The sequence below is a fragment of the Canis lupus genome, chromosome 12 (assembly GCF_048164855.1).
Source record: "Canis lupus baileyi chromosome 12, mCanLup2.hap1, whole genome shotgun sequence".
Classification (NCBI taxonomy): Eukaryota; Metazoa; Chordata; class Mammalia; order Carnivora; family Canidae; genus Canis; species Canis lupus.
In genome coordinates this window covers 11,218,172-11,230,383 of record NC_132849.1, presented here as the reverse complement: position 1 = coordinate 11,230,383, position 12,212 = coordinate 11,218,172, and the positions used below count along the sequence as shown (strand labels likewise).

Below are 12,212 nucleotides of genomic sequence, written 5' to 3'. Positions count from 1 at the left end.
TTCAGGCTGAAGCTTCCTCATTTGTAGACATAATAAACCTACTTAGAATAGTTGTGAGGGACGTTTGGGTGTCTCAGCGGTTGAGCGTCTGCCTTTAGCTCAGGGCGTGATCCTGGGGTCTAGGGATCGAGTCCCACATCGGGATCCCTGTGAGAAGCCTGCTTCTCCCTCTGCCTGTGTCTCTGCCTCTCTCATGAATAAATAAATAAAATATTTTTAAAAAAATTTTAAAAGTTGTGAGATCCAGATGATATAAATGCAATGATAAGCAGAGAAATGGTAGCTACACTTTCCAAGGGACTGACCCTTAAAATTTGAAGGAAAGAAGCACATGGAGGGTTTTTGTATCTAAAACAACTTAGGTAAGAAGTTATATTCAGGTGGAACCTCCTCCTTGAACTAAAATAATGACCAGTTCTTCATCTACTTACCCTTCGGCAAATATATCCCAAGGGCCTTCCATGTGCCACTTGGTACCAAAGGATGGGAAACCCTCATGGGAAAGTGAGCTTTGAGTTAGAAGGCTTAGCCTGACCGCCTCCCTCATATCTCTACCGGCTGAGTGAATTTGCACAAGTCACTTAATCTGCTTGGCCCTTGGCTTTCTGAATTGTAAAATGGGGATGAGAATAACTAACCTGCACAGCTATGAGGTTTAAATGAGATTTATATTCAAAATATGGCCAGATCCATTGTCTTACAACACACACACACACACACACACACACACACACCTATCACATTGTAACTACTATCTCCATCGTTGCCCAGCTAAGGATGGTATCGTGGGAGCAGTCCAGGTAGCTCAACAGCAGCCGTAGCACTGATTTCAACCTCAGATTACCATATTATTTATTAGAGAAGGGAAGAAATATTTCACTACCGATAACCCCTTAGAATTTCCAGCGCAGTATAATAATAAAAAAGCAAAGCGACTCTTAATCTGTCTGATTATTGTTTTAAATTTCCTCCAGGCAATGCGCTCCTTACGACTGCACATGAAACAGACCACTCCGAGGACCAGCCGTTGGTAAGCAAATGAATTATAACTGTGTGTCAAAGTGTTCAGGTGATAATCCGAATTAATTGGCAGTTATAAACCACATTTATAGTAACTGCATTAGATTCTGTGCATAGAATCAATAGGCTTTGTCAGAAAGCAGTAAACATCTTAGTTAATCCAATCAAAAAGTCCTTGGGCTTTTTTCTATGCTAAAAATTTTGACCAAAGCATCATATAAAGAAAAGGATCATATATCACTCAGCTTGCTGAATTCTCAAAGAGTGCACTCACGTAGCCAAAATCCAGATCAATAAACAGAACATTGCTAGTACTCCAGAAGCCTCTTCATTGCCGCTTCCAGTAACTACCCTTTGCTTTCCTTCAACACCTCAGAGATCTTTCTAGACTGTGAATCTGATCATGTCATCCTTCTCTTTAAACCTTTTGCAAATATTTTCAGTGCCCTTAGATTCAAATCAAAGCTCCTTCACTTGTCTATGTCTCTGCTTCATGATCCAGCCATACCAAACTTCCTTCCTTTTGCTAAATAAACTATGTGCCTCTCTCCCCTTTGTCTTTTCAAAGCTATTATAATAGCACAATTGGGATATAATTCTTATGCTGTGCAATTCACCCATTTAAAGTGTATAATTCAATGGTTTGTAGGCTATTCATAGGGTTGTGTACCAGTTACCATTCTCAATTATAGAACATTTCCATCACCCCAGAAAGAAATCCAATGCCCATTAGCAGTCACTCTCCATTTTTTCTCAACAGCCCCCCTCCCCCCCCCCCCCCGCCCGTAATCTACTTTCTGCCTCTGCAGATTATCTGTTTGGGACATTTCATGCAAATGGAACCATACAACTATGCCTCCTTTGTTTGGATTGGCTTCTTTTCATTTAGTGTAACATTTTCAAGGTTTATCCATGTTGTACCATCTATCAGGACTTTATTCCTTTTTGTTCCTGAATAATATACCACTGTAGCAAGATGCCATATTTTCTTTATCCACTCATCAGTTGACTGACATTTTAATTGTTTCTACTTTTTCACTGTTATGAAAAAGCTGCTATGACTGTTCACGTACAAATTTTTGTGCAGACATATGTCTTTGTTTCTCTTGATTATACACCTAGGAGTGGAATTGCTGGATCATACCGTAACTACCATATGTTTTGACCTTTTGAGGAACTGCCAATCTGTCTTCAGAAGCATTGGCTCCATTTTACATTCCCACCTGCAGTATATCATATTTTCTATAACGCGTGTTATTGCCAGTCCTCTTTATTATAGCCAACCTATTGTGTGTGTGAAGCGGTATCTCATCACGGTTTTGCTTTGCATTTCCCTGATGACTAATGTAATGATGTTAAGCAGCTTTTCATGTGCTTTATTGGCTATTTGTATGTCTTCTTTGGAGAAATATCTATTCAGATCCTTTGCCTATTTTGTAATTGAGTTATTTTTCTTTTTCTTATTGACTTGAAAGAGTTCTTTATGTAGTCTAGATAAAAGCCCTTTGTCAGCTATGTGACTTTCAAATATTTATATAAAATAGAAAAACTGGGGGAGAGATTACTGTGGCTTTTAATTCAATGCCCAGGTGAATCCCAATGTAGTGGGTCACACTTAGAAGAGAAAGGAGTGAGGCCAAGAGCACTCAGGGACATCTTAAAGAAGAGGCTTTCCTGAGATGCACCTTGAAGAATGGGGCAGAGTATAGGATGGGAAGATGCACTGCTGAGGTGCTGAACCTCTTATCACTCAACAGTGGGTCAGACAGACCTTATCATCCATGCCCATCGGGTCCACATTATTTACTGAGGACCCATGCTCTGCCAAGCACTCTTTCAGAAGCAAAAAGAAATAAGACAGTTCCTCTCCTTCAAGGGGTTCACAGCCCAAGTAGATGAGAAAGACACATGAACAGACATCAGAATTTACAATTCAGTGTGCTAAGTACAATTGCAAGTGTTACAGAAGCACAGGAAAGGGAGGTTAGTCTTGACCGCTCTGGACTTTCAGATGATTCGTTCAATCAGGGAGGCTTAGTCTGAGGCCTCTGAATAGAATTCATGGGACTGTTTATTAGGATGAGAAAAAAAAAAGCCTTTATTTTTGGGCGCCTGGGTGGCTCAGAGATTAAGTGCTTTTGTTCGGGTCGTGATCTAGGGGTCCTGGGATCGAGTCCTGCATCAGGCTCCCCACAAGGAGCCTGCTTCTCCCTCTGCCTATGTCTCTGTCTCTTTCTGTCTCTCATGAATAAATAAATAAAATCTTTTTAAAAATCTTTATTTTTAATACCCAGAATTGATATTTGGCATTCTCTCTATTTATGAGTATAAGGAACAAACCATAGTTTTATTCACAGCAACCATGACTTGGTCATTATAAAAAGCACAGATATTTAACAATTCTATTAAATTGTTATTGATCTTGAGGTAATATTTATGCTCATCACTAATTCAAAATCATGATAGTTATTAGACTTACCAGTAGATCTTGTTATTTAACGTGTGAATAAACTATGTAATATGTTATTATAAGCAAATTTGATTTCTTAAGATTTTGATTACTATATTTCAATATAATTGATTTTTCCTTGGTAATCCTCTATGTTTCCTTTTATGTATTTAGGAACTGAGAATGGCTCCATGAGCTTAGTCAAATGCCAGAGGATAGATGGCACAAAAATGTTAAGAAATTTTGTATTAAATAATTCTTCATTGAGGCTGGAGATTGCACTGAGCCCAGAAGAGAGACAGACAAATAGCAGATAATTTCAGTATGGTAGTAAATGTATGACAGAGGTCTAGATAAGGTACTATGGGAGAACAGAGGAAAAAAGGACAAATTCTTTCTAATGCTTTCAAAGAGGGTGACAGGTGACATTTGAGCCCACTCTTGAAAGATAAATAAGGTCGAAGAGCCCCTCATCCATTGGATCCAACCCTACATCCAGCCCTCGAGTCACCTCTATGGCATTGTGTCACATGGGTCCAGCCTCTGCCCAAAACACTTGAACCTGAAGGCATGCATCCAGAGGCTACTATAGTTGGAGGTGGAGGGGAGAGGAGGATAGGAACTTGACAGATGGAGTCACATGGCAAAAGACAGGCTTGTATTTGTGGTACCAAAAGAAGACCAGATGGACAAGAAGAAGTAAGACCACCAGGGACTATGGGCTGGGGTCATGCAGAGAAAAAAAAGAAAAAAATAGACCCTGGCCTTAGGAACCAGTCCAATCAGGATTCTACTCTAAAATGGACAACTAATAACCTGTGTGACCTTAAACAGATTATTTAATCTCTTGGAGCCTCTGCTCTGTCACATGTAGATATGAATTAATACCTATATTTCAGGGTTGTGAGGATCAAGTAATAGAGCATATGGAAAAGTACTTGGCACAGAGAAGGCAATCAATAACTGTCAGAGCCTCTTCCTTTCAGTTTTACCCAAAGCCAGCCTTTGCTACCCTCTTCCCCGCAGATGTTCGTTTGACCTTGATTACTCATTCTCTAGACCCAGTGATGACTAGATTTATTAACTTCTATACTATAGAAGTGCTTAACCTTGTGTTGTACATTGTCTCTTGTCATCCTCACAACATCTTATCAAGGTAGGAACCTCTATTTTACAGATGATGAAATTGAGGTTCAGAGAAATCAAACAATATAATTTGCTCAAGGTCCCACAGGTAGGAAGTGGTAGAACTGGAACTTACACCCAGATATGACTAACATTAAAATCTATGCTACACATTATGCTGCTTCTAGAGAGACATTTGGAGATCCCTCTGTTGGGTTAACCTTTAGTTTGTCTGTCAACATTTGACCAAAGTTCTAGAAAGCCGGGCTTTAAAAACCAATGCCTATAAACACCAAAATCAACAAAAGCCAAAAAGTAGGTTGGACAAGTGAGAATCCTTTAAAGGGAGATAATCTAACTAAATACTTCTAATAATAACAGCAATTTCTTGGGCACTGGAGAATGTCACCATTATTCCCAGACAGCCAAAGGCAACAACTATAAGATTTGAGGTCCTGCAATTGTTCTTTAGGGTCTTGTGATTAGTCACCTGGAACGATGGTAATATCTTCACTCACAAGATTGTGATTGTCCACCCTGACATCAAGGTATGGAGATCCCGATCACAAAGGCCGATATTTGCATAGTGCTTATGGTTTAGTCAACATTCTCATTTACAGGGTTACTTGCTGACACAACCCTAGGAGATACATAGGGCCAGGGTTTTTGTATTCTCAGAATAGGAACCCAAGGCTCAGAGAAGCAAGGTGACTTGCCCAACCAGGGCCAATGGGCTAGTAAGACAGAGTCATGATTTTTTTAAAAAGATTTTTTAATTTATTTATTCATAGAGACACAGAGAGAGAGAGAGAGAGAGAGAGAGAGAGAGAGAGAGGCAGAGACAGAGGCAGAGGCAGAGACAGAGGCAGAGGCAGAGGCAGAGGCAGAGAGAGAAGCAGGCTCCATGCAGGGAGCCTGACACGGGATCTCCGGGATCACACCCTGGACTGAAGGCGGCGCTAAACCACTGAGCCACCAGGGCTGCCCAGAATCATGATTTAAACTCCATCCTCTGACCCCTTCTCCAGGGCAATTTCCACCTCCACTGGCATCTCCATCTCCAGTCCAAATTAGACAGAAGAATGAGGATATTTGGAAGCACACCTCTAGACTCCTGCAAACTGTTAGATGATGGGTTAGAAGGAAACAGAAGACAGTAATCACAATAAAAGCAAAAATCTAGTGTTTCTTGAAATAACGTTATTGAGAGATACATCACATACCATAAAATTTGTACTTTTAAAATGTATAATTCAATGGTTTTTACTATATTCACAAAGCCTTGTTACCATAACCCACTAATTCCAGAACATTTTTATTACCATAGAAAGAAACCCATAGCCACTGCAGCCACTGGCCATTCCAGATTTTTTCACTCCCTGGAAACCACTTATCTACTGTTTTTATGTATTTATCCTGATGGATATGTCATATTAATACAATCACTCAGTATGTGGCCTTTTGTGTCTGGATTTTGTCACATCATGATGTTTTCATGGTCCACTCACATTGTAGTATGGATGGTACTTCATTCTTTTTGTGGGCCAAATAATATCCCATTGTGTGGATATACCGCATTTTATTTATCCATTTGTCAGTTTACGGACATTTGAGCTGTTTCCACCTTGTGGCTCTTATGAATAAAGAATGAATGCTTCTATGAACATTTGAGTGTAAGCTCTTGCATGGACATACACTTTCGTTTGGGTATATACCGAGGAGTGGAATTGCATAGGTAACTCTGTGTTTAGTTTTTTGAAGAACTGCCAGAATAAGGCAGTTCTTTATTCTATTTTGTCCTTTATTCTTCACCTTACTATTCTATTTACAGCATTTCCAAAGTGGCTGCACCATTTTACACTCCAACCAGTGGTGTATGAAGGGTTCCACTTTTTCCGCTTTCTCTCAATACTTATTAGTATTAGTAGTATATATAACCATCTTAGTGGGTGTGAAATGATATCTAATTGTGGGTTTGATTTGCATTTCCCTCATGACTAATGATATTGGGCATCTTTTCATGTGCTCATTGGCCATTTCTATACCTTCTTTGGACAAATGTTCATTCACATTCTTTGCCAACTTAATTGGGTTGTTTGTTTATTGTTGAATTGTAAGAGTTCCTCATACATTCTAGGTACAAATCTCTTATTGGATATGATTTGCAAATATTTTCACTCATTCATTGGGTCATCTTTTCATTTCCTTGATAATACCCATTTAAGAAACAAATTTTGATTAAGTACAATTTATTTTTTTGGCTTGTATTTTTAATTTCATATCTAAAGAAATTATTGCCTAATCTAAGATCACAATGACTACACATATATTTTCTTTTCAGAGTTTTATACCTTTAGCTTTTGCTTTTTTTTTTTTTTTAATTTTTTATTTATTTATGATAGTCACAGAGAGAGAGAGAGAGGCAGAGACACAGGCAGAGGGAGAAGCAGGCTCCATGCACCGGGAGCCTGATGTGGGATTCGATCCCGGGTCTCCAGGATCGTGCCCTGGGCCAAAGGCAGGCGCCAAACCGCTGCGCCACCCAGGGATCCCCTAGCTTTTGCTTTTAATTCCATGATCCATTGAGTTAATTTTTGTGTACAATGTGAAGTCAGTATCCAAATTCATTCCTCTGCATGTAGATCTCCAGTTGTAGCATCATACTTTGTTAAAGACTAGTCTTTCCCCCATTGAATTGACTTGGCAATCATGTAAAAAATCAATTAACCATAAATGGATGGATTCTCAGTTCTATTTCATTGATCTATATGTTTATCCTTATTGCAGTACTGCACTATTTTGATTACTATAGCTTTGTATTAAGTTTTGAAATTTTGGAGTTTAAGTCATCTAGCTGTGTTCTTATTTTTCAAGATCACTTTGGCTATTCTCAGTCCTTTATATTCCAACATTACACGTTTAGGACCGGCTTATCCATATCTGAAAAAAAAAAAAAGGCAGCTAGGATTTTGAATGGGATTGCAATGAATCTGTAGATCAATCTTGGAAGTATTACCATCTTAATAATATTAGTTCTTTCAATCCATGAACCTTGGGTGCCTTTCCATTTATCTAAGACTTCTCTAATTTCTTTCAATGACTTCTGTAGTTTTCAGTATACACAGTCTTGATTTGCTTTTGTTAAATTTAGTCCTAAGTATTTTATTCTTTTTTATGCTAATATAAATAGGATTGATTCCTGTGGTATTATGATTTATATGTGAAATATGTATTAGATCCTCATCCTCATTCTTAGCACACAGTTCCTAAACCCTTGTAATTTCCTAAGTTATTAGAGCAATAGTATCATATTTTTTTATAACATTTGGATTTTGTCCTCAGTTTCTGAAACAGCTTCAGAGAAATAAAGATGAAATGGGTATCTTATTATTTATAACAAGCCCCTTTCAACCGCACTTGAGTTTATGTGAATGAGGGGACTTTGGGAAAGCCTCTAAAGATGGGGGCTGGTTTCCAGGGAAACCAACACTGATTATAGGGTTGGATTTTTCAGTCCCATCTCTCACCCTCTGGGGAGAGGAGAGGAACAGAAGGTTGAATCAATCACCAATGGCCAGTGATTTATTTAATCATGACTATGTACTGAAGCCTCTATAAAACCCCCCTAAAATGAGTTTCAGAGAGCCTCCAAGTTGGTGAATACCTGGGAGTTCTTAGAGAGTGGCAAGCTTAGGAGGGCATGGAAGCTCTGTGCCCTTTCCTCAAACTTAGCCCTTTGCACCACTTCCACCTGGCTATTCCAGAGTTGTATCCTTTCATAATAGGCTGGTGATCTCATAATTAAAATGTTTTCCTGAGTACTGTGAGCCACTCTAGCAAATTAATCAAACCTGAGGAAGAGGTCATGGAAACCTGCAATCTATAGCCAGTTGGTCAGAAGTACAGGTAAATAATGTGGACTTCCAACTGACATCCAAAGTTGAGGGCAAGGGGAAAGAGGTATAGTTTTGTAGGACTGAACGCCTAACCTATGGGATCTGATGCTATTTCCAAGTATATAGTGTTAGAATTGAGTTAAATTATAGGGCATCTAGCTGGTGTCACAGAATCGTCTGGAGTGCAGAAACCCCCTACATACTCACTTGGTGACCAGAAGTGTCAGAAGTAGTATGGTGCTAGCATGAGAGTAAAGGAGACACGCAGAAGGAGTGTGATTTCCCTTCATACTTCCTTAATTTTATTTTTGGATCATTCATTGCTATTGTTTAGAAATATAATTTATTTCTATATATTAATCTTGTATCCTAACAACTTTGCTGAACTTGTTTCTTAGTTCTAATAATTTGTGGTGGCTTCTTTAGGTTTTTATGTACAAGTTTATGCCAACTGCAAATAATAATTTCACTTCTTTCTTTTCTATCTGGATGCCTTCTATTTCTTTTTCTTTCTTAATTGCTCTTGCTAGAATCTCTAGTACAATGTTGAATAGAAGTGGCAAGAACGCTTGCCCTGTTCTCAATCTTAGAAGATCAGCATTTCACTATTAAGTATGATGTTTGTTGTGGGTTTTTCCTAGAAACATTTTAATAGGTCGAAGATGCTCCCTTCTGTTCCTACTTTCTTGAGTACTGTTATCAAGAAAGCATGTTGGATTTTGTTAAATGATTTTTCTGCATCTGTTGAGGTAATTATGTAGTTTCTTTCTTTTATTCTATTGATATGGAGTCTTATACTATTTTTTTATATACTAACTTTTTATATGTTAAACCATTTTTGTATTCTTGAGATAAATCCCCCTTGATCATGTGTATGATACTTTTTATGTGGCTAGTTCAATTTGTTAATACTTTGTTCAGGATTTTTGCATCTATATTGATAAGAGATAATGGTCTGTGGTTTTCTTTTCCTGTGATGTCTTAGTTTTAGTATCAATGTAAGACTAGCCTCATAGAATGAGATGTGAAATATTCTCTTCTTTTCTTTTTTTCTTTTTTTTTTTTAGCGGTAGAGGAAGAGTTTGTGGATGATTTGAGTTAAATTTTCTTTAAAGGTTTGTTAAAATTTACCAGTGAAATCATCTGGGGCTTGGCTTTTTTGTATGGGGAAGTTTTTAAATTAATAATTTAATCTCTTTACTTATAGATCTACTTAGATCATCTGGGTTTTGAGTTTTTTGTTGTTGTTAGTTTCAGTAGTTTGCAACTTTCTAGGAAATTGATAATTTTGTCTTTGTTATCTGATTTTTTGGCATACAATTATTTATAGTATTCCTTAATCCTTTGTATTTCTGTAAGGTTGCTAGTGATGGTCATTCTTTCATTCTTTTTTTAAATAATTTGAGTCTTTTTCTTGCTTAGTCTAGCTATAGTCTTGTCAATTTTCTTGATCCGTTCAAAAAGTCAAATTTTGGTTTGATTGATTTTCTCTAACACTTTTCCATTGTCTTTTTCATTAATTTCTACTCTAGTATTTATTATTTCTTTCCGTTTGTTTTGAGTTTAGCTTGTTCTTTTCCTAGTTTGTTAGGATGGAAGTTTAGGTTATTGATTTGAAATGTTTCCCTTTTTTAATACAGACACTTACATTTATAAATTTCTCTCTAAGCACTGCTTTAGTTGCATTCATAAGTTTTGGTATGTTGTGTGTGGGTTTTTTTTTTTTTTTTAGATTTTATTTGTTTGAGAGGAGAGAAAGAGAGAGAGAGAGAGAGAGAATGATGAGAGAGACAGAGGGAGAGGGGGAGAGAATCTCAACCACATTCCACGCTGAGTGCAGAACCCAACACAGGACTCAATCTCATGATCCTGAGATCATGACCTGAACTGGACCAAGATGCTTACTGGTCAGATGCTTAACCAACTGCACCACTCAGGTGCACTGTTATGTTTTCATTTTCACTTACCTCAAAGTATTTTCTAATTTCCTTTGTGATTTATTTGATCCTTTGGGTATTTAGGAGTCTGTTGTTTAATTTTTGTACACTTATGAATTCCCCAAATATCCTTACGTAGTTGACTTCTAATTTTATTCCATTGTTATCAGGGAAATACTTTTTATTGTCTTAATCCTTTTAAATAGATCATGGCTTGTTTTATGGCCTAACACATGGTCTATTCTGAAGAATGTTTCATGTGCACTTGCGAAGCAGGTGTATTCTGCTATTGGTGTTTTAGTGTCTGTTAGACACTAAAATGAATGTTTTATTTTAGAATGTTTTAAATAGAATGTTTTAGTGTCTGTTAGTTCCAGTTGGTTTACACTTTGTTTAACTCTTTTATTTCATTGTCGATCTTCTGCCCAGGTACTTATACATTATTAACAGTGGTGTATTAAGGCTTCTAATCCTTAAATTGTTCATTTCTCCCTTCAATTTGCTCAGTTTTTGCTTTATGTATTTTGAGTCTCTATTGTTAAGTCGATATATGTTTATAATCATTATGTTTTCCTGATGGATTAATCCCCTTATTATTATAAAATGTACTTATTGCCTCTAGTAATAACTAATTTCAAGTCTACTTTGTCTGATATTAATATGGCCACTCCAGCTCTCTTTTGGGCACTGTTTGTGTGATATATCTTTCCCAACCTTTTACTTTCAAGCTATTTATATCTTTGAATGTAAAGTATCTTATAGATGGCATATAGTTAGATGGAGGGTTTTTCTCCATTTTTTCAATCTCTGTTTTTCTGTTGTAGATTTAGTCCATTTACATTTAAGTAGTTACTGATAAGGTAAGATTTAATTTTTCCTTTTGCTACTTTTCCCCCCTGTGTGCCTTATGGATTTTTTTGTTCCTCTATGACTTCATTACTGCCTTCTTTTCTAAATATTTTCTAACATAGAACATTCCCTTGCTCTGTCTTTGTATATACATATATCTATATATATGTGTGTGTGTGTGATGTACATTTATGTGTATTATATATGTATGTGTGCATATATAAATGTATATTTTTTTCTTGGTGGTTGGCCAGAAGATAACAAGATCTTAAAACAATCTAGTTTGGATTTACACCTTGCATTTTTGTAGTACATTTTCATTTACATTTTTTTTTTCATTTAATTCTAAGAAGGGAGAAAGTAAGAAATCTGGGCTAGAAATCCTTTTCTCTACTTTGGCCCTAGGACCTGTTTGGAGCAATGTTACTCATGCATCATGCTCCTCTGGGGGCAAATTATATCCATGTGAGAGAGATCCTTTTCTGATTCCCAGGGTATAGATTTTCAGGGTTATCATAACAACTTTGTATGGACTTTCCAGCTTCCAAAGTGCATTCATATACATCAGTGATTCTCAAAGTGTGGTCTGGGGATCTCTGAATATCCATGAGATGCTTGCAGGAAATCCTCAAGGACAAGACTATTTTCATAATAGTACCAAGATGTTATTTGCCCCCTTTTAGCTCTCATTCCACAAGAGTACAGTAAAATTTTCTAGAGGTTACACAGCATGTGGTATCACCACACATTGAATGCAGAAGTGGATATGAGAAATTAGTGTCTCTGTTAAGCGAGGCATTAAGGAGATTGGCAAAACTGTAAAACAAAAACTTTTTCTCTAAGTTGCTTTTGAAAATTTAGTGGTATTTCACAAAATATGTTGTTTATATGAACATAAGTGGTTTATTATTGTTAATTTTAAATGAGTTATTTTTC

At 37.0% G+C, this 12,212-nt stretch overlaps 1 long non-coding RNA gene across 9 annotated transcripts in view; it reads left to right on the top strand.

The window, feature by feature from the left end:
* Positions 1-12,212, top strand: part of LOC140601102 (uncharacterized) — an 82,455-nt gene that overhangs the window by 53,811 nt on the left and 16,432 nt on the right. For all 9 annotated transcript variants that reach the window (XR_012004157.1, XR_012004158.1, XR_012004160.1 and 6 more), the window contains one exon: positions 975-1,030. This is a non-coding gene — a long non-coding RNA (uncharacterized lncRNA). The remainder of the gene's footprint in view (positions 1-974; positions 1,031-12,212) is intronic.